This window comes from Phyllostomus discolor, chromosome 3 (genome assembly GCF_004126475.2).
Source record: "Phyllostomus discolor isolate MPI-MPIP mPhyDis1 chromosome 3, mPhyDis1.pri.v3, whole genome shotgun sequence".
Classification (NCBI taxonomy): Eukaryota; Metazoa; Chordata; class Mammalia; order Chiroptera; family Phyllostomidae; genus Phyllostomus; species Phyllostomus discolor.
Genome location: NC_040905.2, coordinates 199567398 through 199594265, shown reverse-complemented (window position 1 = coordinate 199594265; position 26868 = coordinate 199567398). Strand labels below are relative to the sequence as shown.

General features: G+C 40.0%; 1 long non-coding RNA gene across 1 annotated transcript; it reads right to left on the bottom strand.

Moving 5' to 3' along the window:
* Positions 1-14671: 14671 nt before the first annotated feature.
* On the bottom strand, positions 14672-26359 carry LOC118499359. Its single transcript, XR_004901872.1, has 3 exons — positions 26347-26359; positions 25188-25192; positions 14672-14755 (listed from the first exon to the last, which is right to left on the bottom strand). It is a non-coding gene; the product is annotated as an uncharacterized LOC118499359 (long non-coding RNA).
* Positions 26360-26868: the final 509 nt, after the last annotated feature.

Genomic DNA, 26868 nt, shown 5'->3' with positions numbered 1-26868 from the left:
TCCTTTACAGCCTGGCCGAAGATTCTCACATTACCATGGAGGGAGCAAGAGCATTCACATGATTATAGTCCAGGCTTACAAAAAGCTCTCAGTCCCATCCCTCAGGGAAGTTGCAGGTGCATACGGTAGCTAAGCGTTCCCAAGAAGCTGCTATAGTGCAGTGGCTGCAGTGAATCAGAGTGTGCCATCTGTGCATGCAAAAGGAAGGGGTAATAGTTGGAAAGGCTTGAATTTTTCATTTGAGCCAATCCTTAATGTGGTATTCTACTAAGCAGAGAGGAGATGGAAGTGGGCATTCCATGTGAAAAATATAAATAAAATGATTGTTACCGTGAGAGGATCAGACCTGGCAGGGAAGGATTCTAGCATTTGTGGTTGAGCATCCGGCTTATACTCAACTTCTGATTATGAAGGGAGCATTATGAGGGATCCCAGGATCAACAGAGGCCTCCTAGAGTGAAACACGGGGGCCACGGCCATGGGATGATCATGATCCAAAATTCAGTGTCTATTGTCCCTATCAGTACCTCAGAAGTCTCTTCACCCTGAGAAAAAATGATAGAGGTCAAAATGTGTTTTTGAGGGAAGTGAATAGCTTCACTGGTTAGTAAGGAAGGGAGATAGCAACCCTTATGTTGTTGTTGTTGTTATTGTTATTGTTATTATTAATAATTTTAATAACAATTCATGTGTCTGTTTACTGAAATCTTGTGTAAATGTGCTTCAGTAGGTTAAGAAAACCTAACCAGGGTGTTACTAGTAGCTCAGCACCCTGAAGTATACCTGTTTCATGCACTGAGATGAAAACAAAACATTTATTCACATCACTTCAGCTCTCCAATTTTTAAGATGCATTTTAAAAGGATCATTTTCCGTGTGTTAAAGAGGACACTGGGTTCAGTGGCCATTGAGATTCTTTGTGACTTTATGGACCCCATGACTCCATAGCATTTCAAATGCTCTTTTGTTATTTTAAACACAGTATATGATGAAAGTCAGAGGATTCATGGGGAGAATTGGTAGAGCTGGGGAAAAGGGTGGGGGTGAGGAAGAGGCCAACTGGACCCAACTGTGTGTTGGAATCCTGTAAAAGCAGGCTTGAGTGTCAGGTGAAAGCTATAGAGGGTTTAAATATAGTATGTGCACAAAGGTAGAGTAGAAGCGAATGTTTTGCCAGAGTATATCAGTCTCTACATCAGTCTGGTGGCCTTGCACATGTATCACTTCTTCCAGAATCCCCTGGGAATTTGACCCCCCTGCCAGAGGCCTGAACCATCCTATCCCAACACTGGGCATCCCTTCAAAGTCCTGTCTCCCTGGTGTTAGAATAGGTACCACCCGCAGAGCCAGGCTGTGGGGCCATGCGCTCCTGCTTAGAAAGGGGTGCTGGGACACACACTGGGCTCTGTGCACATCTGGGGGTTGTGTCAGAGCCTTGGGAGGAAAGATCGAGGTTTTGAAAATGGGATTATATTTGTGGCTCTTTCCCCAGCTTCCCAGACAGTGGGGATGGGAACAAGAGGGAAGACATGTCCAAAGCCAAGATTACTGAACTGGGAGTCAGCAGAATTTATCATCTTAATTAAAAAATGGAAATAACCAAAGTACACATTAGTGAAGTGATTTATTTTATTCAGAAATATTTATTTGTCTCCTATTATGTGCCAGGGACAGTTCTGGAAATATGTCAATGAAACAAGACGGAAAGGTTACCCAATGAAGCAAGAGTTCAGGTTCTAGTGGGAAGCAGAGGATGTGAGGCTGAGACGATCTATTTCAATGGCCCATTACTATTTCTGGTACACAGTAATAACTCAATAAGTGGTAGTTACTTAAAATTGCCTACTGGTAAGTAAATCCATGAGAGAAGTGTTCTTCTGCATTCTCCTCACTATTGTATGCACTTAATATCTATTTATTGAAGGGCTGAATGAATTAATGAAAGAATCTAAATTCTAGACTTGGGTCTGCTAATTAAATTGACAGGGGACTTGGAGAAAACCACTTTTTCTTTCTGGGACTCAGCTTCCTCCTCTGTACAACACAGAAAAGAGATGGACACTACCAATTACATGGCTCCCAATCACCATCCCAACACAAGTCCAGAGAATTCAGAACTGATTCCAGAGCCTCACAGGAACTTCTACAGGAAAAATGCTTATATTTTAACCATATTGCTCACTGGCCTCCTACAAGACCTCTCTGTCCTTGGGATGAATCAATCTAAACATAATTCTCTAAATTTCCCAGGCCTTTGGCTCACAGTACTTTCTCTAAGGGCTTTCTTCTCATCAGCTGACTTTTTTTCCCATCAAAAACTTCATTATAGAATTTTCAAGCTTATTCTTATTATTCAAGTTTCAGCAACAATTCCTCTCCCCAGGGAATACCCACTATCACCATCCCCAACCCTATATATCAAAGGGGGCAGGTACAGACCCCTCTATTGTGCTGGCAGACCTCCACAGGCTTGACACTAATTGTCATGGGATACATTTAATTGTGATTCTCTGTTTTTGTGTTTTTCTTCCTTTGGTGGCTATTTTATTTTCCTCGATGTTTCTAAAGACCTCCCTATGCCTTTGTCATAATAGATGCTTAATAAATATTTCTGGAATTGAATTGAAATGCTATCTTCTACATGCCACTGAAAGAAATCACCAACCATTATTTTACAATGGGTTCACATGAACATTCACAAAAATTATTTTTACAAAGATTAAATTTTTAGAAGACACTTATCTAATATAACATGCCTCGTATATTGTCCAGCTGCAGAAACACATAGGGAACATTTCAAATTATGGATGTTAAAAATAGTTTTTCATTCCTTGGTAAGTTGAAATGATATTACAAGGAAATGTCAATGCATTAAAGTGGAAAGTAAATTATACTCAATATAAATGGGTCTTAAAACTGATCGCTGTTACCTGATTTAACTGCCTGCCTTCTTTTGAAGGCAATACAATTTAGGAGAAATGTTACCGGTCTTGGAATGACATAAATCTGGATAAGGTTCTTATGTGCTTCTTTTTATAAATCTGTGGACAGGTAAAATGCATTTATATTCTCTAAGATTTAGTTCTCTCATCTGTATCATGGTGTTCTTAATATTTTATGCAATGATGTAAGTCAAGGATTTAGCATAGCTTTTAACCCATTAATATGCGTAATGGCACCACCCCTTTTCATAAAATGAAGATCTTGGGACCGAATGTATCTAAGGTCTTAGCCATGTTTATGAACATGGTATGCCAAATTACTGGCCATAGTTGACATTCAAATAAGTATATCTGTTAATACAATGAAAATGATGGCATCACAATTATCTTTCTGTTGACCATAAACACTGCTTCTTGAAATGTATTTGATCCAGTTATCACCTAGTTTGTGAAAAAGAGGAAGAAAATGATGATGAAGATGAAGGAGGAGGAGGAGGAGGCTGAGGAGAAAAGGAGATGGAGAAGGATAAAGAAATATGAAGAAAAAGGAAGAAAGAAAAAAGAGGAGTGATAGGAGGAAGAAGAGAGAAGAGGAGGATATGAAGGATTAAATTGCAATCAAAAGATGATAAAATGTAAAGATCTTTTTTAAAGGGCTGTAAAATGTAGCAGCCTTATTATTGAAACAAAGAAAATGTTATCACCAGGAAATATTTTTTAAAGCTTTCAGTCCAGAACAGTCCTAGTAGATTTTGCTATCCACCAAATAATACCATAAGAGGAAATTGGGTGAAGTTGCTTTCATGCTAATTTTAAAAACGCCTGTCGACATCTCTTACGATGAAGTGCTCTACGATGGCCATGTCCTATGTTTCTGTGACCCACGGCAACATAATTGCAAAGGTCTGAACTGGATTTCCTGACTTAGGTTCAAAAGTCTGATTTTTTAAATAGCTCATAGAAGTTAAAAATAGCCAAGACTTGACTTCAGGGAATTACCCTTTTAAAAAGAATTTCTTTAGAAAGTGCCACATGTCTGGGTTTTTTCCATCTCATCGTAGGCATTACCATTCTTGCTGGCTTAGTAATGATACTCCTTTTAAACTTTCGTCTCAGTGATGAGGTCCTTTTAGGAGAGAACCGCCCTTATTTAACTCTAGCGAAAGAACATGGGAAAAAAAAGTTGATCTTGATATAACAATATGATTCAGAAACAGCTAATACCGCAGCAAAAACTAGCCCTGAGAGACAGTCAAGTTTGCCTGTGCAGAGGTCTTAGAATTGGAAAGTATGCATGTCAACAAGTTAGGATTTTGATATTCTTTGATTATTTAGTTTAACAATTTCATCAGCTATTTTCTTTGTTTGATCTCTTCTAATTCATTTTGTGTTTCATTCCTATGTTATGACATTAAAAACCAAAATGTCAAAATGAATGATAGATGACTTAGGTGCAAGTTTTCCTGGTTATGAAAGGAATAGGGGCTCAATGAAGAAAATGTAAAAAATAAAGAAAATATTAAAAACAGTATAAAGCATCCATATGCCACAAACCAGAAGTGTGTGTATGCATGTATTATAAATATGTTGGCCTGTTATTGGTTTTTAATTAGTGTTATTTTTTTATCTTACATACTACTTGTTTAATTTAATATTCAGCTTTATTATTTGTTTGCATTGCATTTTTTTCAATTTCAGATAAGGCATGTAGTTGAGTCAATATTACTCTTTATTGTGTGGTAATTATAAGTGATTCTTTCAAAGCTCCATACTTATTTTATTTTCATTCATTTCCTCTTCCTTCCCCTATTCTTGTCCTTCCCCAAAGCATCCAGACTAGTGTATCTGACTTTCCTTAGGTATATAGTCAATATCAGAAATATTTGTATGTATACACACATACAAATGTATGTACATGCAAATATTTTATGTATACATTATATGTACGCATATAAAATATTATATGTATATATTATATGTACACACACATACATACAATGTATACATATAATGTTTTTTAAGATTGACTATATACCAAAGGAAATGCATACATTTTTTAAAATTTATTTTAAAAAATATTTTATTTATTTATTTTTAGAGAGAGAGGAAGGGAGGGAGAAAGAGAGGGAGTGAAACATCAATGTATGGTTGCCTATAGCACACCTCACACTGGGGACATGGCCTGCAACCCAGGCACGTACCCTGACTGGGAATTGAACTGGCGATGCTTTGGTTTGCAAGCCTGTGTCCAATCCACTGAGCTACACCAGTCAGGGATCATTTACTTTTTTTATTGATGGAAATAAAATTATACATTTGTTATTTATTTCATTTCTTAATTTGCTCAATAGATAATGTGTTTAATACCTAACATTTTTCTTCTAAGTGCATTTAATTCATTTCTTCTGACTGTAACTCTAATCTGTTGTAAACATCCTCTTCTTTAAAAAAAAAACTTGGCCAATCTTCTGGTAATGGACATGTAAGTTGGCTCTATTTCCTTATTACCATATTATTATAAATAATTGTGTCATGTATGTGCCTTAAGAGACATGTGTACAACTTTCTGTGGAGTAGATACAAGAGTAAAACTCTTGGGTCCTTGGACATATACATACACAATTCAACTCAGTCCTAACCAGATTTGCTCTGCAGAATGGCTGCATCTCAGGCTCCTACCTGCAGAGCAGGAGGGTGGGTTCCTACCTCACCTTCCCATCCCACACAGCAACATACAATGCGCTCTGACTTCTAAAAATCTGCGAACCAACTAGGTATAAAATAGTATGTGTTCTCTCTGCTTGCAATATTCTTCCACAGATGTTCACAAAACTCACTCTCTCTACCTCTAAGTCTCTGTTTGCCTGTTAATTATAAGTGAAGCCTTCATTGAAGCCCTTTTAAAATTGTAACCTCCACATTTTCTATTCCCTTTCTACTTTTTATTATTCAGTAGCACTTTGTGACCTCTTACATGTTAATTTTTGCTACTACATCATATGTCCTTGAAAAAGTGCATATTCTTGGTTAGTCATAGTATTCTGTATGTGCCTACTATTTATATCTTTGTAGTTATAAAAGTAGTTTTGATTATTTTTGAAGTCTACTTGATCTGTTAAAAGAATGTTGCTTTATTTATTTTGAATCTATCCTCTTAGTACATATACACTTATGAATATTGTACCTTTCAGATCTCTTGTTCTTTTAATTATGCTGTTCTTTCACTTGTATGCCACTTTTATCTCAAATTATATTTACCTGTTGTGAAAATTTCTACCTCAGACTTCCAGTCAAGATGGTGGCACAGGTAAACATGGCTCACCTCCTGACACAACCCCATCGAAATTACAACTAAAATATAGAAAAGCCATCACTCAGAACCATCAGAAATAGATATGAATGGGAGTCTGACAACTATGGAATTAAAGAAACCACATCCATTCAGACTGGTAGGAGGGGGAAGATGAGGAATGGGCTGGTTCCTTATCCATGTTTGGTGGATAAAAATTCAGGAGGGATATCTCTGGAGTGCAGAGTCCCAGCCCTATACAAGACTCCCCCCAGCCCAGGGTTCTGGTGCCAGGAAGATAAGTCCCCATAAATTCCAGCTGCAAATACCAGTAGTAATTGAATCAGTGGAAGAAACTCCTGGAGTTTCAAGCAGTTCTGCTTCAAGAACCCACACATAGACTTACTCAAACTCACTCCCTCTGAGCTCCAGTACCAGGGTAGCAGCTTGAGAGGCATCAGTGGCATATAGGGAGGAACTGAAGTGTCTGGCATCAAGGTGAGAGCTAGGGGACAGCTTTCATCCAGACAAAAATGTAGGCAGAGGCTATTGTCCCTTTTCTGATCCCTCCCCCAACAGAGCCACAGAGCTGGCAGGTGGGTGTCACATCTGAGACTCCATAGACCTGGCTAACACAGTTTGCCCACCCTGGCGGTTCCCTGAGACTCTGTCCCAGCCAACTTGTGGGCCCACCAAAGGGTCAACCATGACTTTTTCACATGAATGTCTGGTCTTGGCTCATGCTTCACAACTTTCTAAATCATATCAAATAAGCAAGAGCCAGCCCGAGTAAGCTCCCAGCCCCCATACCTCTTGCTAAGTGGCCCCAGGCTGGGCACTAGCAACAGCTATCCTAGATCCACAGTTTGGCTTCACCTAGGAATCTCTCAGCCCAACACATGTATCTCAGATTATTTTATAGTTCATGCATGGAGGCTGTGGGCAGAACACAGGTGGGGCTGACCATGGCCTCTACCACCTGGGAAACCCCAGAGCCCGTGAACCCAGTGGACAGCTACAGACCATGCTGAAGCACCACCACCCTGACTTTGCACAGCTGATCCATGACAAAGTGCAGAGGTTGGTGGTCAGTGGTCACAGCTAGTCCTTCTAGCTGACTTGCCTGGGTGAATCCCTCCTGCTAACTTGCCACTAGCAATCAAGGCTCAACTACAAGAGGAAGGTGTACTCATCCTACACAAAGGACTCATCTCAAATACACAGCTTGGGTTATAGGGGAGGCTGAACCATTGAACCCTACAGGACACCCAATGCACTAGGCCATGCTACCAAGACAGGGAGTTTTAGCAGCTCTATTTAATACATAGAAACAAAAACAGGGAGGCTGCCAAAATGAGGAGACAAAGAAACATGGTCCAGATGAAAGAACAGATCGAAACTCCAGATAAAGAACTAAACAAAATGGACATAAGCAATCTATCAGATACAGAGTTCAAAACACTGGTTACAGTAATCCCTCACCTATTGCGGGAGTTATGTTCCAGAGAACCCCAAGATAGGTGAAAATCTGTGAAGTAGTGGCGTTATATTTATTTTATTATTTATATATATTTTAAGGCTTTATAAACCCTTCACACACGCTTATAAACCTTTCCCATACTCTTATAAACACTTCATATGCTCTTAAACACTTTCTATACTCTTAAACCTACATAATTTTAGCAACATATAAAATTCAATATAGGTACTCACCAGTGAAGTATACAGTCATCCCTTGCTATATTGTGGTTCACTTATTGTGATTTCACTGTATAACCCAAGATAGAGTGAAGCCACAATAAGTGAACCATGATATAGGGAGGGATAACTGTATAAGGATGCTCAAGGAACTTAGTGAGGATCTCAACAGCATGAGAAAAATCCAGCCAGAAACAAAGGAGACACTAACCGAAATAAAGAACAATTTACAGAGAAATAATAGTAGATTGGATGAAGATAAAAATCAAATCAATGATTTGCAATATAAGGAAATAAAAAACAACCAATCACAAAATCAAGAAGAAACAATGATAATAGTAAAAAAAATCCACAAAAAATGATGATAGTATAAGCAACCTTTGAAACAACTTTAAGCTTTCCAACATTCACATCATGGGGGTGCCAGAAGGAGAAGAGAATGAGCAAGAAGTTGGAAATCTATTTGAAAAAATAATGAAAGAAATCTTGCCTAATTTGGTGAAGGAAATAGACATGAAAGTCTAGGAAGCACAGAGTCCCAAATAAGATGGATGCAAAGACAGTCACTCCAAGACACATCATAATTAAAAGGCCAAAGGTTAAAGATCAAGAGAGTCTTAAAAGCAGTAAGAGAAAAGCAGTTAGTTACTTATGGGGGAGTTCCTATAAGAGCGTCAACTGATTTCTCAAAAGAAACTTTGCAGGCCAGAAGGGATTGGCAAGAAATATTTAGTCATGAAAAGCAGTGACCTACAGCCAAGATTGTTCTACCCAGAAAAGATAACATTTAGAATTGAAGGACAGATAAAGAGCTTCCAAGACAAGAAAAAACTAAAAGTGTTCATCATCACCATTTCATTACGTGAAATGTTAAAGGAACTTATGTAAGAAAAAGAGCAAAACTATGAACAATAAAATGGCCATAAATACATACCTACCAACAATTGAATCTAAAAAACAAACTAAGCAAACAAGAACAGAGGCAGAATCATGGACACGGAGAGCATTTTGATGGTTGCCACATGGGAGGGAGGTTGTGGGGGAATAGGTGAAGAGGTGAGGGGATTAAAAAGTACAAATAAGTAGTTACAGAATAACCATGGGGATGTGAATTACAGCATAGGGAATGGAGTAGCCAAAGAACACATATGCATGACACGGATAGTGGTGGGGGACAGCCTGAGGGAGTGGAGAGTGCTGGGTGGAGGGGAACAAAGGTAGGAAATCAGGACAACTGTAATATCATAATCAATAAAATATAATTTAAAATAATAATAAATAAAAGAAAGAACATTGCTACCTCAGTCTTCTGTGGTATACATCTTTCTCATAAGAATGTACTCATCCTTTGTGTATACTATGTATGTTCCTTTGTTTTAAAATGTTCTATGAGAAGTAAGAAATCAGTGGATCTTGGCATAAGAAATACAATGGGAAAATCTCTGGCTTTTGAGCAGTGAATTTAAATGATAAGCATTTAATGCATTGTTGTTATATTGGTATGATGCCATTTATTTCTGTAACTTTATTTTGAACTTTCTATATGCCATGCTCTCTTTCTCTTTTTATTTCTGTTTTTCTAATGTCCAGTGGACAGAATAAATTTCGTTCTACTCTTCTGAAAGTTATGTGTTCTATTGCATTCTTTCAGAAAGAATCAATTTATTAAGAATTATTATTTTTTTGTTTTTCTCATCAATTCTTAGGACTCAGAATGTATATATTTACCTCTGATCATCCTTTTTCACAACCTGTGTGTATTATATTAAGTTTGGTTTGAATTCCTATATACTTGCCTTTCTTTCCTTTTTTTAATTGGTAGAATTATCCCTGATTAAGTTCCACAGATCTTCTCAGGTAAGTAATTATCTATTTGTTGTAATAATTCCTATGAAAAGGTCTTCAAACAGTATTTTTGTAATTAAGCTTCTGAGACTTTGTATGCTTAAGACTGTTTATTTCAATTTTGCATGTGAGCTTGATACACAAGAGCTTTTCAAATCTCTGAAAATATTTTTCCACTCTTTTCTTGAATCTACTGATGCAGACCAAGTGTTGATTTCAAACTGATTTCCTATTCCCTTGTAATTGTGTATTTTTCCTTTAGAATTGGATTATGTCTTTTTCTGGTGTTAATTTTATTCTCCAATGATTATTTATTTATTTGTTTGTTTGTTTCTTGTGTGTTTTGCTTTCTTTGTCCACATTATTTAGCACTCTGAGACTTTTCTATCTGAAATGCTACTTTTCAAAAAAAAATGCTTTGGTGACATTCTCAATTGTTATTTCTTCAAATATGACCTCTCCATTTTTGACTCTATTCGGCTACTTTTGTTACATGGATATTAATACTTCTTCTTTTCTCCCCTATATTTCCTAACTTCAAATAATATTTTTTATCTCTTTGATGCCTTCTAGGAATCTTCTTTGACCTGATTTTCCAGTCTACTACTTTATTCTCCACTGTAACCATTCTGTCATTCACTCTTGAGTACTTTATGTCAGTTTTTCATTTTGCCTACATGATTCCTTCATTTTTAAAATAATGTCTTTTCTTCCTAATAGACTTTCTTATCACTCTGGGCATGGTTTTTAAGCTTATGTCTATCTTCACACAGATCCAAGCTTCATGAAAGCAGAGTCTGTGTTTTATTCACCCACTTCCATATCCCAATGGTTGATAAATACAAGGAATTCAAATAATATCTAAATTAGCTAAGTTACTGAATGACAGAAAAGATGCATTGTATTCATTCAATAATTTTTCAAATGTTTTAATTTGAAAGCATATTTATTGATTAATGGCAGCTTTTTCTCAAGTTTATCCTTCCAAAATTTTATTTGTTGCTGAGTCTCTAGCACCTAGAAAAGTGTTTGGCCTATCTATAGTAGTGGTTCAAAGATATTTGTTGAGTGATCTAGGAAACAAAAGGTAAGTTCCATAAAATGGTTCCAAGGTACATTGGGCTACATGGTGGTCCCAAAAACGATATGCCCACCACCTAACCCCTGGGACCTGAGAATACTACCTTATATTACAAAAGATGTGACTACATTAAATATTTGGACAGGAGGACCTTGTCCTGGATTATTTAGGAGGTCCCTAAAATCCAGTGACATGTGAGTCAAAAGGAAATTCAACAGAGACATGCAGAGGAAGAGACAACGTGGCCAAGAAGTCAGGATTGGTGTGATACAACCGTACACCAGGGAATGTCCAAGACACCAGAAGCTGGAAGAAGCAAAGAGCAGATTCTGAGACATTCTGTAGGGAAGGTGTCCCTTTTGGTACACTGATTTTGGACTTTAGCTACATCTACTGTGAGAGAATAACTTCTATTGTTGTAAGCCACCAAGTTTGTGGCAATTTGTTACAGCCATCATGGGGCACTAATGAATATGGTAAAATGTTTCAGGAGTCTTTTTTTAAAGATTTTATTTATTTACTTTTAGAGAGGAGGGATGGGAGGGAGAAAGAGAGGGAGAGAAATGTCAATGTGTGAGAGATATATTGATTGGTTGCCTCTCACATGCTCCCAACTGGGAACCGGGTGTCCAACCCAGGCATGTGCCCTGACTGGGAATTGAACCTGCTGCCTTTTGGTTCGCAGGCTGGTGCTCAATCCACTGAGCCACACCAGCCAGGGCTGTTTTAAGAGTCTTTTATACAATGATCCCCTCCCACCATTTTAATATTTATAATACACGTTAATATACTAAAGAATCTATGAAGTCCTGTGAATTTATTTAGGTCAATGTTTTTAAAAGTTTTTTTTTGAAACTGGCATTCTTTCCTTCACTCTCCTTATAGCCCATGTAACTCTGGCTTTGCAGAATACACTTGAAAGAATAGAACACTAAATTAAATATTCTTCATCCTAAGATTAGGTCAAAAATACTTGCAAAATCATGACATACTCTTTAGTACTCTTAAAACAATCAGTACATTGTTAGTGACACTTTAATAACCATATATAGAATTCATGTTTTTTACAGCAAAATGGACTTTGTAAGATATCATACATAGGCTGGGGTAAACCAAAATTCTGAAATGTTTACATGGATTTCATTATGGCTACCTCACATTTCATGAACATTAATGACACTCTATAGAGCATATGGATCACATCATTTACTATATACTGCTCCAACAAAAACTTACATCACTGCCATTTACCTAAAGACACAGGACTGTTGCTCTATTTAAGCAGATAACCAAAAATTATATGTGTTGCTGATACACATATCCATTATACTCACAATAAACTAAGTAGGGGTATGTATTTAAGTAACATACTTAAGGACAAGATATCCTAATCCCTAGTCTATTGTATTTTGGAAAGAAGACACTTTTTCGAAGCCAGAAATGTATGGGTTGAAATGCAGCAGAGTTCTGTTAAGCATCTCTTAAATCTGAACAATTACTTAACCCATATAACATTTTTTGGATAAATATGTGTTAAGATGCTCTTATATATAACAGGCATTGTGCTAGGTGTTGGTCATAAGTAATAGGGAAAAGGAATTTAAGGAAACATTGTGTAGTTAATACCAAACATTTATATTTGGGAAGGTAAGTTCAGGGATAAAGAGAAACATGCCAGTGGTCACATCGTGAGTTAATAAGATAACATGTTTTAACTGTAATATTAATGTAATAATTCTGACATGCACATTCAAAGTCAGTTCATGTAAAGGATGAGAACAGACTTTAATGCTATCTTTGTTTTTTACCTAATCACTTAAAACTTATTGATACCTTTTTATTGTCCAGTAAATGATTTATCTTGGTAAACAGCCTGTGTACATCTGAAAGGAATGTGTTTTCTGCTGTTACTGGGAGGAATATTCTATAAATGCCAATTATAATACATTTGTAAATAGTGTTGTTTGAGTTTTCTGCATTCTTCCTGATTTTTGTCTACATGCTCCATCAATTCCTAAAAAAGAAATGTTGAAATCTCCAACATGGATTTGAATATTTCCCTCTCTATTCCTATTAGTTTTTGCTCATGAACTTAAAATTCTGCTAGTATGTGCATGCACATTTGGGACTATTAGTTTTTCCAGGGAAATTTACTCAACCACCTTTATTATTATGAAATGTCCCTCTTGAAGAGAATCTCTAGAAAGGTTCATTTCTCTGATGCCTATTTTGACTGGTATTGGTACAACCCCTCTGGTTTTCGCATAGTCAATGTTTGCATTGTATATATTTTTACACTTTTATGCCTTTTACTTTGTATGTATACTCTAGCTTATATTTGTTTTTAAACTTCAAGTACATTGTTATTGTCAGCAATTGGATCTTACTTTGTTTCTCATGTGATGATTTCTGATTTTTTGTTAGAATTTTCATCTTTAGATCATTCACATTTAATGTTAACTGTTGATACAGTTCAGTTTAAGTCTACCATGTGGAAGTTTGTCAAATTTATTCCTTATTGCTTCTTTTCATTTTCTGCCTTATCTTGTAGCAAATGAGTATTTTTTAGTATTACCTTTTATTTTCAACATCAGCTACATTGTATCATTCACGTTATTCTTTTCAGTCCTTGCTTGAAGGTTTACCATATGCTTTTTTACTACATTACAGTCTACTATCAAATGATATTATACCAATTCAAAGTATCTATATCCCTTTGCCTTGTTTACTTGCACAATTCCTAGTTTTCTTTGAAAACACAGTTCAGGGATTACTTGTTTCTCCTAGGATAATATAGCTAATTCTCCTCCTCTGGTTACCCAAAGCTTCTATTATATTCATAATTCTAAATTCATTATTTACTGGACATGACCTTGACTAAATACTCAACCTCTACATTTCTGATTCCTCTCACTTTTTAAAAATAAGGACAAGTATGTATGGTGCCAGGTGGGTACTAGATTTATCAGGGGGATCACTTAGTAAATCATATAAATGTCTAACCAGTATACACCTGAAACAAATGTAAAACAATCTTGAATACCAACTGTAATTGAAAAACTAAAAGAACAACAAAATAAAAATACAGGACACATCCACCTCTTGGAGTCATTATAAGCCTTAATATCCCAATTAATGTGTTGGCTGTTATTATTATTTTACATAATTATAGTTTTTGCATACAGTTTATTTGCTGCTCTGTCTCCTAGTCAACCTGGAAGGCAGGCCTGAGACTCATTTTTGTTGTATTGGATGTCAGTCAAGGACCAGGTCTGTGATGGGGGCTCAATGAATGCTCACTGACTAACACAAAGAAAAGGGTCTTTATTTGAAATCAAAGATCAGCTGTGTAGCTGACCTGCTGTGGGATCTTAGGCAGATCACTTACCTCTCCCCAAAGATTGAATTGGAAGATGGTTAAGACCCCTTCTAATTACGGTATAGATACTATTAAACCTATCAAATTATAGCATGAAATGCATTAGTGATTTTCATATTTTTATTTAAAGAGTTTACTCCAACTTCAGGCGCCACCCAAGCTCTCAGAAGTTCCCTGGCAAATTTGGGAATCCCACGTACTGAGTGGAGTAGATGCTACTGAAGCTGATAACTCTCAACGGACTGAGTCCTGACTACTAACCAGTGCAGCAGTTGGGCACACAGAAGTCCTCCTATCCAAAGGGAGTATGTTCCAGACCCCCAGTGGGTGCCTGAAATTGTGGGTATTACTGGACCCTATATATACAGTAAGTGCTCACCTAATGTCCTTGACAGGTTCTTGGAAACTGCTACTTCAAGTAAAACGATATGTAACAAAACCAACTTTATCATAGGCTAATTGATATAAATAAGAGTTAAATTCCATGGCATATTTCTGGTTAATAAAACATTACCAAACTTCTCAAGACCCTGAAACACTTATAATATTAAACATTGAAATGTGAACTACATACATTTAAGAAAGATGAACGAAAAGAAGATAATTCTTTTTAATCCACGTACTCAAGTTCAGGGTCACGGGGTGGGGAGCAGGCAGTGGGGAGGGAAGCGGAGCCCCTCCCACCAGCTCTGGGAGCCAGATAGGACACAGCCTGGACAGGACACCCTTCCACAGCAGGGCCACTCACCCCCCCCCCCCCACACGCTCTTAGGCTGGGACGGTTGAGCCACGCCAACTCCCTTCACACGCACAGCTTTGGGACATGGACAGAAACCAGAGTCCCCAGAGAAGACTCACTCAGACACGGGGAATGTGCAAACTTCATGCAGACAGTGGTACCAGCTTCGAATCAATTTTTCTTCCTCATCGAAAGCAAAAATGAGGTTGAATGAAATGATGTTATTCAAGGGCCTGTTGTATTATGGCTTTCTTTTGTATTCACGCCTACCTAAGATGCAGTTTAATTTGTAAATTAGGCACAGTAAAAGATTAACAAAAACAATGATGACGTAGAACAATTGTAATAGTGTACTGCAATAAAAGTTTGGTGAATGTGGGGCTCTCTCTCTGTCTCAAAACACCTTATTGTGCTCACCCTCCCTCTTATGATGATGTGACATGATAAAATGTCACTGTGCCCATACCACTTGCAGTTTGCCATACAATGGTGAAAGTAGCACAGATTTCTTTTTCCTGCTTCACAATTTCATGAATAAAAGATTCAGTCTTACCGTAACTCTGAGCAACCTCGCGTATGATTTTTCTTCCTTTGCTAAGTGGAGAACTTCCACATTTTCACATGGAGGAACCACAGTCTGACTTCTCGTGGGCATATCCAAATTGCCAGCATCATTGCCGCTGTGCACTGGGGCCACTGGGAAGTACGACCAGGGTGGCTCGAACACCAGCACTGCTGTACCTACAGTCGCTGTACCTACAGTCGCTCTGATAACCGACCAGGAGACTAATGGGTGGGAACGTGCAGAGCGTGGAAACGCTGGACAAAGGGCGGAGTCACATCCGGGGCGGGACGAAGCCAGTGCTCGAGATTTCACAGCACTACCCAGAATGGCGTGCAATTTAAAACTTATAAATTGTTTATTTCTGGAATTTTCCATGTAATATTTTCAGACCAAGGTTGACTGCAGGTTATGGAAACCACCGAACGTGAAACCATGGATTAGGGGGAGCTACTGTACATTGTTCCTGCTCTTTCAGAAGGATTGGAGAGATACGTTCATTATTCAGCCTATCCAAGTCACACGGAGGGAAGCTGTTGTCTGTAATTTTCACATGTTAAGGTGACTACAAGTTGAGCTCATAGAATGAATAAGGCCCCCATTCTTATTGTGTGTCCCATCCCCAGCAAACTACTTTTAAAAAAGTTAAGGCCTTCCCTGAACTGAAGCTGTTGAGGCCAGGATAATGCTGGAAGAAGTCTTTTCCAGTGACAGAGGAACCAAAGATGCCCTTGTACCTTATGGAAAATTCCAAGAACTTGTGCTGCATGATGTTTTCAATCAAGCAGCCCCGAGTTCTGTGTGACTGAGCTCTGTCATTCAATGGTTGGGAAATGTATGATCACCTCTATGCCTTAGTTACTACATCTGTAATATCTACCTTGTATGATTTCTGGAAGAATTAAATATAAATTCACAAGCTCTTTGTCTGTTCTAAATTGCTAGTAAATATAAGAGAAAGTCAAACTTTGATTTTGCATATTTAGCATCTTTCCAAACAACACATTTCCAGTTTTTATTCAGGGGATATAGAGTATGTTGCAAATAATGTAAATTTTTATTTAAACATTTTAGGCCCTACAGGGGCTTTGACAACATTTTTGTGAATGGAAAATTTCACTGTTCTGGCATGAAGAAGCAGAAGGGACTGGGTTCATTCTGATTTTGCTCCATTGTGTTTTTTAGAACTTAAAGTAGGGAGTGGAGTTGCGTTGATTAAATACACACACACACACACACACACACACACTTCCTTCCTTCAACTGTATATAGTTGCCATGTGTCCCCTAAATGGAAAGATTAAAAAAACAAAACAAAGAAAGCTATACAGCTCAGTTATAAATCAGGAACACTCATATTGACTTCACACAGTTGTTGTGAGGAATAAATGGGCTAGAGTTACATGACTAGAACTTTCCAAATAGTCACATTATGCACAAAGGGGTATGTCTTGGAGGTAGCTGTGAGGTGTGAAGAATCATTAAGGGCTCTGAGATCAAAATCCCTGATTTCGAGTTCAGCCTCTGCCTTTTTGCCTAGTCTGCCCCACATGACAGAGGATCCACCTCTTAATTCTCGGTTTCGGTCTCTTTGTGTATGGACTGTGATACCCCCACCTGCTTTCCAGGGCTGTCAGGAGAAGGAAGCAAGATAATAGACATGACTTTACTCTGTGACCGGCAGCATATTTTGCAAATGTATGGTAAAGAGTGGGTCCTACTCTAATTACAAGAAGAGGTGGGGAATTACTGCCCCCTCCACTGAAGCCTTGAAGAGCCTGCTGTTGCAGGACTCAGCCACCAAAAGCACAGAGGAGGAACTCATTACTACGCAGCGTTCACACCCTGTCTCCAGAGCTCTGTGTTTTCCAGCCTAATGATCTCACGTGTGCAATCAGCAACAAAGAAGAAACAAGCATTTGCTGCAAAGACAAGTTCCTTTGCGAGAGGAATACAGCCTGTTGGTTCATCCTGGGTTGGGTGCAAACATCATTTTCTCCCTGAGTCTCAGCTGTGTCAATTCGCACAAAAGAAAGGGATTAATGAAACAAAATTTCTGCTCTCAGTACTCAGCTATCCCTGACTTAAAAGAGGAAAGGAGGCAAACAAAAGGAAGGATGCAACTAGCTTGGCCTCTGGGAATGCATTTTATTTCCCTTGAATATTCACGTAGGTGACATTCATTGGCAATAAATGTAGACACCCATTTAATGAAATAATGAGAACAGAGTAAGAACACCCAGAAATTTGAGAATACAAATTGATGTCCTAAGAACTCTATGTCTGTTACATGGGCTATTTTCTGTCCTATCCATGAAAGCTACTTGAAACTGCTTGCCTTTTGAGCTTGTCAGGATGCCTGAGTGGTCTAAACTTCTTGCCTTTGTTTTTGTTGTGTGTGTGTGTGTGTGTATGTGTTTACCTACACTAGATAGCTTTGTTTTGTAGAATGAGCTCTTCAAAGACACAGGCCATGCCTTCTTCATGTCCTTATTGCCATGCTTAGCACAGGAACGGGCAGGAAGTTGCAAGGGGACCTCTGGGGGCCATGCTGTTTTTGTCGCCACTCCTTAGATGTGGAAGGGTTGGGACACCATCTCATGGGAGGAACTAGTGAAAGAATAGAAAGGGCCGTAACCTAGGAGAAAGGAAGGTGGGGTAAGGATGACAAGACAGTATGAAAGTTGGTTGGCAAAAGCCCCTGATGGCTTGAGAGACCACACCTTGAGAGCCCAGTTACAGGAAGGGTTCTGGACCCACACCTAAGTGTATGGAGTGACCCCTCTCCAACACTGATGGCTTTGTGGGGAATTTTACCTGTAGGGTATTAGACTTTGTGAATCAGAAAATCTGACCTGTTCTTCAACATCACTTGTTCTTGTCTACTCTTGAACATTAACCCGAGAAGGTCAAGGTCCTGAGTGAGGTCATTTGGCTGACACGAGCATTAACATACAAAACACAAAGCTTTATCTGGGCACATGACTTGCTTTTCCATTTTTTTCTGCTGAGAATCACTGACTCTTCATCCGATGGCATTTAGGATTTCTCTAAAGCAGCACGATGGCATTTCTTTTCCCCTGAGGTCCCAACCTTCGAGCTTTCTAAAGAAGACACATCCCAGATCCCGTCATCAGGGACCCTCCTTGGACAGCAGATGTTTTGGCACAAAGGAGCCCATACAGAAGCTGTGGGGACAATGCTTCAATTGCTAACAAGCTTCGCAAGAGGAGGGTGTTAGGTTTTCTACAACTATAGGGTGTCAGGCTCTGAGAGAACTTGACACATAGGGAACTTGAAGTCCAAAGACAAGTGACTTTCCCAAGGTGCCTCTGAGAGGAACACACCTGGGAGGCGAGGTCATCTCTGTGTGCTACGGCAGGAGAGTGATGTCAGAAGATCCATCCTGACCTCGCTCTGCCCTTGGACTTCATAGGCCACTTGGCTTCCCTAAGATTCAGAAACAATGCTGGGCCCTGCATTTTGTGCAGGAACCAGAGACGGAAAAGACAGCAAAGGAAAAGTCATTAGAAATATCTGTACTTAATCCCCATAATTCCCTACAGCCAATGAGTAAGCCCACGGTAACCCGTGAGGGTAGGGCCACTCCTCAGCGTCCCTTCTCCTCAGCACCAAACACAAGGCCAGGCCCCTAGTGGGGACCTGGACCAGCCCCGGCCCTTGGCAGGGTCTCCATCATTACTTGTTAGCTGAGAAAATGAGAAATAAGGAGGGAAGTACTTTGTGCCCCATTAACTTCTAGAAATCGAGTCTGAATATAAAAGAAACTAGAGGAGGAGGAAGATAACATGTTGTAGGAATCATAAATCAATGCTCTCTAAACTGACCCCAGGATCTTCTATGGGGCAAGAGGAATTGGCTCAATTTCTGCCCTCAAGGTATTTACATTCTAGTATCTTGTACCCCCTTTAATAAAGGAAATTGTTCTTTTAAAACTACACTAATGTATTTTACACTATGCTAAATTAGGTAGCCATTATCTGGCTACCTAATAATGAAGGGCAAAGTATTTACTTGTCTGATTAGTGGTTGGGAGATTTATATTCTACACCCTAATCCCCTAGGCAGGGTATATATACCTTGTTTATGAGCCTCAGTGTGGCCATCTGTAAAATGAGCAGATGGGCATAAATGTCTTCTTAATTCCCAGGTGTGGGATACCAGAACCTCACCTGGGCACTGGAAGGTTTGCGGTATTTCACTTTAATCTGCAATGCCACCTTGTGGTTATCAACAAGTACCGCACTGGGGACGGAGGCTGTGTGATGGCCTGGAACACAGCAGCCAGGTCAGAAGATAACCCAAGGGAGTGCGTGCGTATCCTTCCCTCCTGGAGGCTGGATCCAGTGAACGGGTGCAGGAATTTCCTTTCAAGTCCACGCTCCACAGCCCTTGGAAGCCACATGATGCTTAGAAAGACCGAGAGTGTCTGTTCTCTAGTAACAGAGTTTGGGGCTGCCTGCAGGCTTGGAAAACGTGTCCGCCCTCATCTCTCCACACTCGCAAGCCCTTCCTGAAGTCTGCTGGACGAGGACGCGCGAAAGGAGGCCAGGGCAAGACACTGGAGACAGAGACGGAAACAAGACGAGCCAGGTTTCCAGGCCAAACTCCTCTCACTCAGGCTGCGGGAAAAGTATGTCCCTTCCAGGGTCCAAGCCGTCTGAACATTTTCAAGCTTCTGATTCCATTATTCCTTCTCAGAACCACTTTCTTTTTCTCATGAATGCATCATAAAAAGGAATGGTCATGTCCTGGGGAAGCCATGTACCAGTCAGCCCTGCGCCTGCTGAGCACCAAGCTGCACATTAGAACTTAGGACGTGAGAAGCTCTCAGTAGGGTGATCGCAAGTATACTTGCACCCTGATGGCTTGTAGGTAAAAAGAGTCGATGTGAAATCATCTCATTCTTAAAGTCAAGAACACTGAAGGTTCATTATTCTGGGGTGAGGAGCAACCTGGCCCAACACATCAACGATGACGATGACAAAAATATCAGCTAAGGAATCCTGATGGGGTACCTAGTCCGGAGCTAAAATGTAATATATATTAACCCCCATAACAGTGCTATGGGGTAAGTGGTTTTATTATTTTAATTTTTTTAAAGATTTTATTTATTTATTTTTAGAGAGGGAAGGGAGAGAGAAAGAGAGAGAGAGAGAGAAACATCAATGTGTGGTTGCTGGGAGTCATGGCCTGCAACCCAGGCATGTGTCCTGACTGGGAATCGAACCTGTGACACTTTGGTTCACAGCCCGTGCTCAATCCACTGAGCTACACCAGCCAGGGTTATTATTTTAATTTTTATAGCAGGTAAAGAAACAAGGTCTACTGGAGAAAAAGTAACTCAGCTGGGAGACTTCACAGCTAAGACAGACGTTGCAGCTTGCTCTATGTCCTGGCCTCAGGCTCTGACAGCAGTGAGGAGATCCTGAGGCAGGGATGCAAAGACTTTTTTCCTGGTACTTGCCCTGTCACCTGGTGGCTTGGACCAGTCAGTACTCATCCTGAGATCTGACAAGAAGGTGAAACAACAAAAACAGACGAATGGCAAGACACTGGATCAGATCCTGCTGCCCAGATCCTTCTGAAATCTAGGATGGCATTCTGGGATTTCAAGGGGGGGATTAAAGTTGAGACTTGTAAGGCAGCACCCTATAAAGACATTCAGGTAACGGGTTTGTTCTGTTTGCTCTGTTAAAAATTTGAATTTGAAGGACTGACCCTCCATTTCCTCCTGGCTTCCATCTCTCTACCATATTGTCCTAGGTCCACTGCCTGCCTGGACATGGTGGTCAGGAGAGTCTGACCTTGGTGTAAGCCAAACTGAAGGTGGGATAGGCTGGTAATGAGAGTGTAGGGCATCCTAAGGGCTAACCTCACTGCCAAGCTGCCGCTAGTGTTGTTATTGTTAAGGTGTTGGTGTCTCCAGCTCTGTTGTTTGCTCTGAATATCTTATGGGTAATACAGGCTAAAATTATAATTGTAGAATATATTCTGACCTGGATTTCAGGAGACTTGAATTCTACTCTAAACTGTGTGATTCTGGGCAAATTTAGCAACTTCCCTGAGCTTCCACTTTCTCATCTACAGGAGGTTTAGAGTACACCTTGCAACTTTCTGTGTCTTGAAAAACTGACCTTTCCATTTTGATTCATTAAACAGTCCTTTTTGTTATCCTTGCTATACCTTTGGGTTGTATTTTTTAATATATAGGTCCTACATATAGGTATTTGTTATTGAATCATCCATCTATAATTTTTTAAAGCTCCCGAGGAGATTCCAATATGCAGCCAAAACTGAGAACCGCTGCACTGAAGGATGAATTTTGAAACAGATAACCACTCTCAATACAGGACACAGACAAGTTAAAAAACTACCCCAAGTCGTTTTCTTTTAATTAAGTGATATGTTTAAAATCAAACCGAGGATTAACTCTAAATCCGGGTGCTTTGCCAATACACTCACTATGTCATAGTGCTTAAAGACCCCTCTCCCTCTTTCCCTACAACAAGAAAATATTTTAAAAAATTAAAGCATTTTTTAAATGCTCAACAAAATGCTTAAAAATGCGTAGCTTGGAAAAAATAGTAATACCGTGGCTTTACCGGAGTTCTCTACTTCCAGCGAAAGTATAGCTATTCTCTAGTCGAGTCTGTCTAGCCCCCAGGGCCTCGTGACCTTATCTGCAGAGGGCCGCAGTCCACAGAGTGAGGAAGCAAGCTAGAACGAGGTGGGAAGGATGATGGAAGAGCTTGCCGAATTCCAAAAGCTAGCTGATTCTAATATACACGCTGAAAAATCAAAGCAGCACTTTTTAGATTTTTCTAATCAGTTAAAAAGCCCAGATTATCACCATCCAAGAACAGGGAATGTCTCGGAAGGCAGTTTCTGCCGACACCTGCAGCTTTCAGCGACTCTGCTCCCCGCTTTGGGCTCCAAACCCATCCGTCAGGTCACACCGGCACATTTGCAAATGCTATCTGGCTTCCCAAGGACTCTTTTATTCGTCACATTTATTAAGTAATAGAAAGTGAGTTATGGTCGTTAGGGAATATAAAAATTATTTTCATGCGGGTGTCCAAATGAGTCTCTTTGGCTAGAACGTGAAAAAGGAACCCTGGCTGACTTCTCTCTGTGCCCAAGAGTGGTGCCAAGAAGCAGAGCGTGTTGGGCAGCCCTTTCTAGAAGATTAACTCAGCACTTAAGCGAATTATGTTTCATTCTTTCGGATTTGTTTGCCGAGTGTCAAATATAGGCCTGGCCCTGTACTAGGACGGGCCACTTTGGAGCAGGTATTGAATCAGTTCGAGCGCCTCTTTTTCCTCACCTCAAGAGGAGCACAAGAATGTCTATAGTGCAATGCTATAAATGACATGAAAATGTTAACGCTTTGCCAAATGTAGAACACTATTGGCAAAGCTTTATGTTCTTATTATTGCCTTTTATTTTCCTAGAACTACATTTAAGATGGGGTCAGTTTTATGCAAGGGACAGGTACCTGTCTGAGGCAACTCAAGGCTCCTCACTCACTTGCCGGGAATCTCAGATTTCCCTTATTCCCTTTTGAGTGATGCCTTGTTCTATTTCCCTGAGAAAGGCAATTTGACTTCTGTTTTTTGACCCAGGCCCTCAAAACCTTGGCCTCTTCTCTTCATTTCATTATGTTAATTCTCACTGCAACACTAATGAACCTTAGGGCTATAAATCTCTCCGAAGAAGTGATTTATATTCCCGTGGAATTACAGATCTTAGACTTGCATGATTCCTAACACTAGTGTAATGTTCCACCTAGCCTAGAAGGAATTTGGATTACTTAGCTAGAGAAGAGGAGATCCAGAGAGTTCACTGGAATTATCTGAAGATATGTCAAGCTTTGATATGGAAGAGAGATCACACCTGTTGTCTGAGATGAAAGGAAGACATAGATGGTAATGATGCGAACTATGCCACATTGGCATGGGCTGTCAGGGAATTCACTGAGTCCTCTGTCTCTGTAAATACTTAGGTATGGCTATATTAAAGTAATGGCTAAGCAATGGCTATATTAAATAACGTCCATCATGTTACATGCTGGGCTGAATCAGTTCAGTTGTAATTCATAGCATTCAAACTAGAGGTGTCCTAGACAACTTTAGTTGGTCCCTCCAACTATACTTTCTACCCTTCCCCATCGTTCTCTGTTCTCCAGGTGTCTGATCTCACTGGGCTCCTTGCCTTCTAGCTTCAGGTTAGATTTGCCTGGTGGAGGACACTTTCAGAAGATTTGAGGGAGGGAGAAGCCTGGGGTTAGAAAATTTATCCCACCAGCTCCCTGCCTACAGGTTTGCCATGGGCTGGCTATGTTTTTGGACGATGGGCACAGCTCCTTTCAGACAGCTTCCCCCTCTGTTTGGGTATCAATGTCTCAAAGGCCCCCTAAGCACTCCTTCCTCTCACCTCTTTGTTGTAGGTGTGATGCAGGCACCTGCTGGCACTGAGACCTAGAAGGCTGCACTAAAGGTTGGGGTCTCCCTTTATCCCCCCTTTACCTTTGTCAATAGTTCCTTCATCATATTATTCTCTAATATCCTCACCTTTCTTTCTGCTGGGACTCTGACTGATAACGTGGGAAACAATCGAATGGGACACTATGTAACGTAGTAGTTCTCTCCCCTCTTCACAGGGGCCCTGGTCCAGGACCCCCGGTAGGAGCCTGAAAGCACTCACAGTACTGAACCCTGTAGGAACGATGTTTTCTGGTGCATAGCTACCTATGATAAAGTTCCATTTGTAAATTAGGTACCGTGAGAGATTAACAACCACTAATAAAACAAGGATGACAATATACTGTAATAAAATCATGTGGATGTCCTCTCTCTCTCTCTCTCTCTCTCTCTCTCTCTCTCTCTAAATATCTCATTCTGCTGCCTCACCCTTCTTCTCATGATGACGTGAGACGATGAAATGCAAACCTATTCCCGAATCTGTGCAGCCATCCCTCGCTTGCAGTAAACAGCGTGGTGTCAGACCTTTCCGGGACCCCTTGCTGTCTGGTTCAGTGCATCGCTGTCAGTTGAAACTTGTTTTCTGTTCCTGTCTTTGACCCACTAATGGAGTGCCTTTTTCACCTAACCAAGCCCCACTCTAGTACTGTGGCTGTACATTTGCAGTTTTAGGTGCGATAGCAACACTAGCACAACTTTCTTTTTCTTTCTTCATAATTTCACAGATCAGGAATTCTTTCTTGCCATAAATCTGAGCAACTTCTGTATAAGGTTTTATTTTCTATCCTTATGTAGTCGAGATCCTTCACCTTTTCACTTAAAGGGAGCACTTTATGGCTTCTCTTGGCATGTCCGAATGGCTGGCGTCACTGCTCTTGTGCTTTGGGGCCACTGTGAAGTAAAATTAGGGCGACTTGACCACAAGCACTGTGATTCCAGACAATCGATCTGAGCACCGAGAGGGCCGCTAAGGAACTAACTGGTGGGGGCAGCTGCAGGGTGGAGATGCCAGACAGTGGGGATGAGTCCTGTTCTAGGTCTCGTGAGATTTCATCGCACTGCTTGGCACAGCCCACGATTTGAATGTATGAATTGTTTATTTCTAAAAATTTCACTTAATGTTTTCAGGTCGAAGTTGACCATGGGTACTGAAACTACAGATTGTGAAGCTGCAGATAAGGGGTGGGGAGACTTCCGTGTGAGAAATAAGACCTCAGAAGATTTTTTCCTTTTCCTCTCGGTGTTTTCCCTGGACCCCATGGATTATAGGTGAGACCTAGAGAGTTAAGGGACACAGGAAGGTAGCGGCAGGGCCAGGGTTAAGGATTTATATTTCCTGACTTGCAGTCACACACCTCAAAACGTTCCCCCGTTGCCTCCCTGCATGTGAAGGAGTTGGTGGAAAAGTAATCCATCTCCAGCCTGGCAAACACGGCCACTGCCGGGTCACTCGGGTTAACACCCTCTGTGATGGCTCGTGTGGACAGCGTGTACCCTCGCTGTAATGCGACGAGAATGGCACCTCATCTCCGAGGTCTTACCCCCACAAACCCCCAACCCCTGTGAGGAAAACATCAGGCGCACCCATCCTGAGGTTCTACAAAAGGCCCAACTAATACTGAGCACTGTCAAGGTCATCCAACACAAGGAAAGTCTGAGGAACGGTCACAGGACAGCGTCCTCGGAAGGGCCTTGCCAACTACACATGATGTGGGCTCCTGGATGCGGTGCTGGAATGGGAAAAGTATACTAAGGAAAATCAGTGAAATCCAAACAAAGTGTGACATTTAATTAATAGTAATGTGCCAGTGTCAGCTCCTTAGTGGTGACACATGTATCATAGTAGTGATAGATGCTCATAATGGAAGAAAATAGGTAAGAGGTGTGTACAGGAGCTCTCTGTACTATTTTGGAAAGTTTTACATAAATCTAAAGCTATTCTCAAAACATAATTAAAAAAAATTTTTTTAAAGAGTGAGCTGCCACTGTCCTCTGATACAGAACCTGGGTGTGGAGTGCCTGAACTTCCTCCCCAACTCCAGTACCTAATCAATAAAAGGCTATGCAGTAAAAAGCCAAATTCAAGGTTTAAACATAAAAAACAAGTTTAGAGCCCAAATTCTGAAAAAAAAAAAGATATCTAGTTTAGAACCCTTGATGAAACACAAAAGGGCATAAAAAGACTTTTGAAAGCATAAACTTTTACAAACCACAGATCTAAAATAATGTGACATGACATCAGTTTTCATTTTTAGTGGCGTGTTTTTTAGCTGAAGATAGAGAATTGCGTGGTGAAATGGCAGGGCACTAAAACCCCCACAGAGCAGGTATGGCTGTACCTCCACCTACAAAGCTCAAATATATTTATTCATATTTTCAGTTCAAAGAATGTTGGGTTTGTATTTCTTTAAAAGTCTATCAACTCTAATTTTCTGATGTTTGAAAGGAAAAAAAATTAAAAATGTATATGCTTTCAAAGAAGAGAACAACTATCTTATGGAAAAATTGCATTTCGTGAATCAAATTTAAGTTTTCCTTAAGTTGCACCTGGGATTCAAAAAAACTAAAGATACAGAGGGTGTGTTTCAGCAAATACATTTAAGGCTGTGTTAAATTTAAAATGAAACAAGTAAAAAATTCTTTGAAATGTAGAGAGATTTGAAACTAGATTGGTTTCCCTTATTGGGGAACATGGGGAACTGAGCATGGGTAGGTCTAGGAGCCTACCATCTACCTGCTTGTCAGGGCAAGGATATGGAGATTTCTACAGGTCAGAGGCATGGAAGAATGAGAAGAGAGAAGGGAAAGAAACACTAAAGGAAGGAGGCAG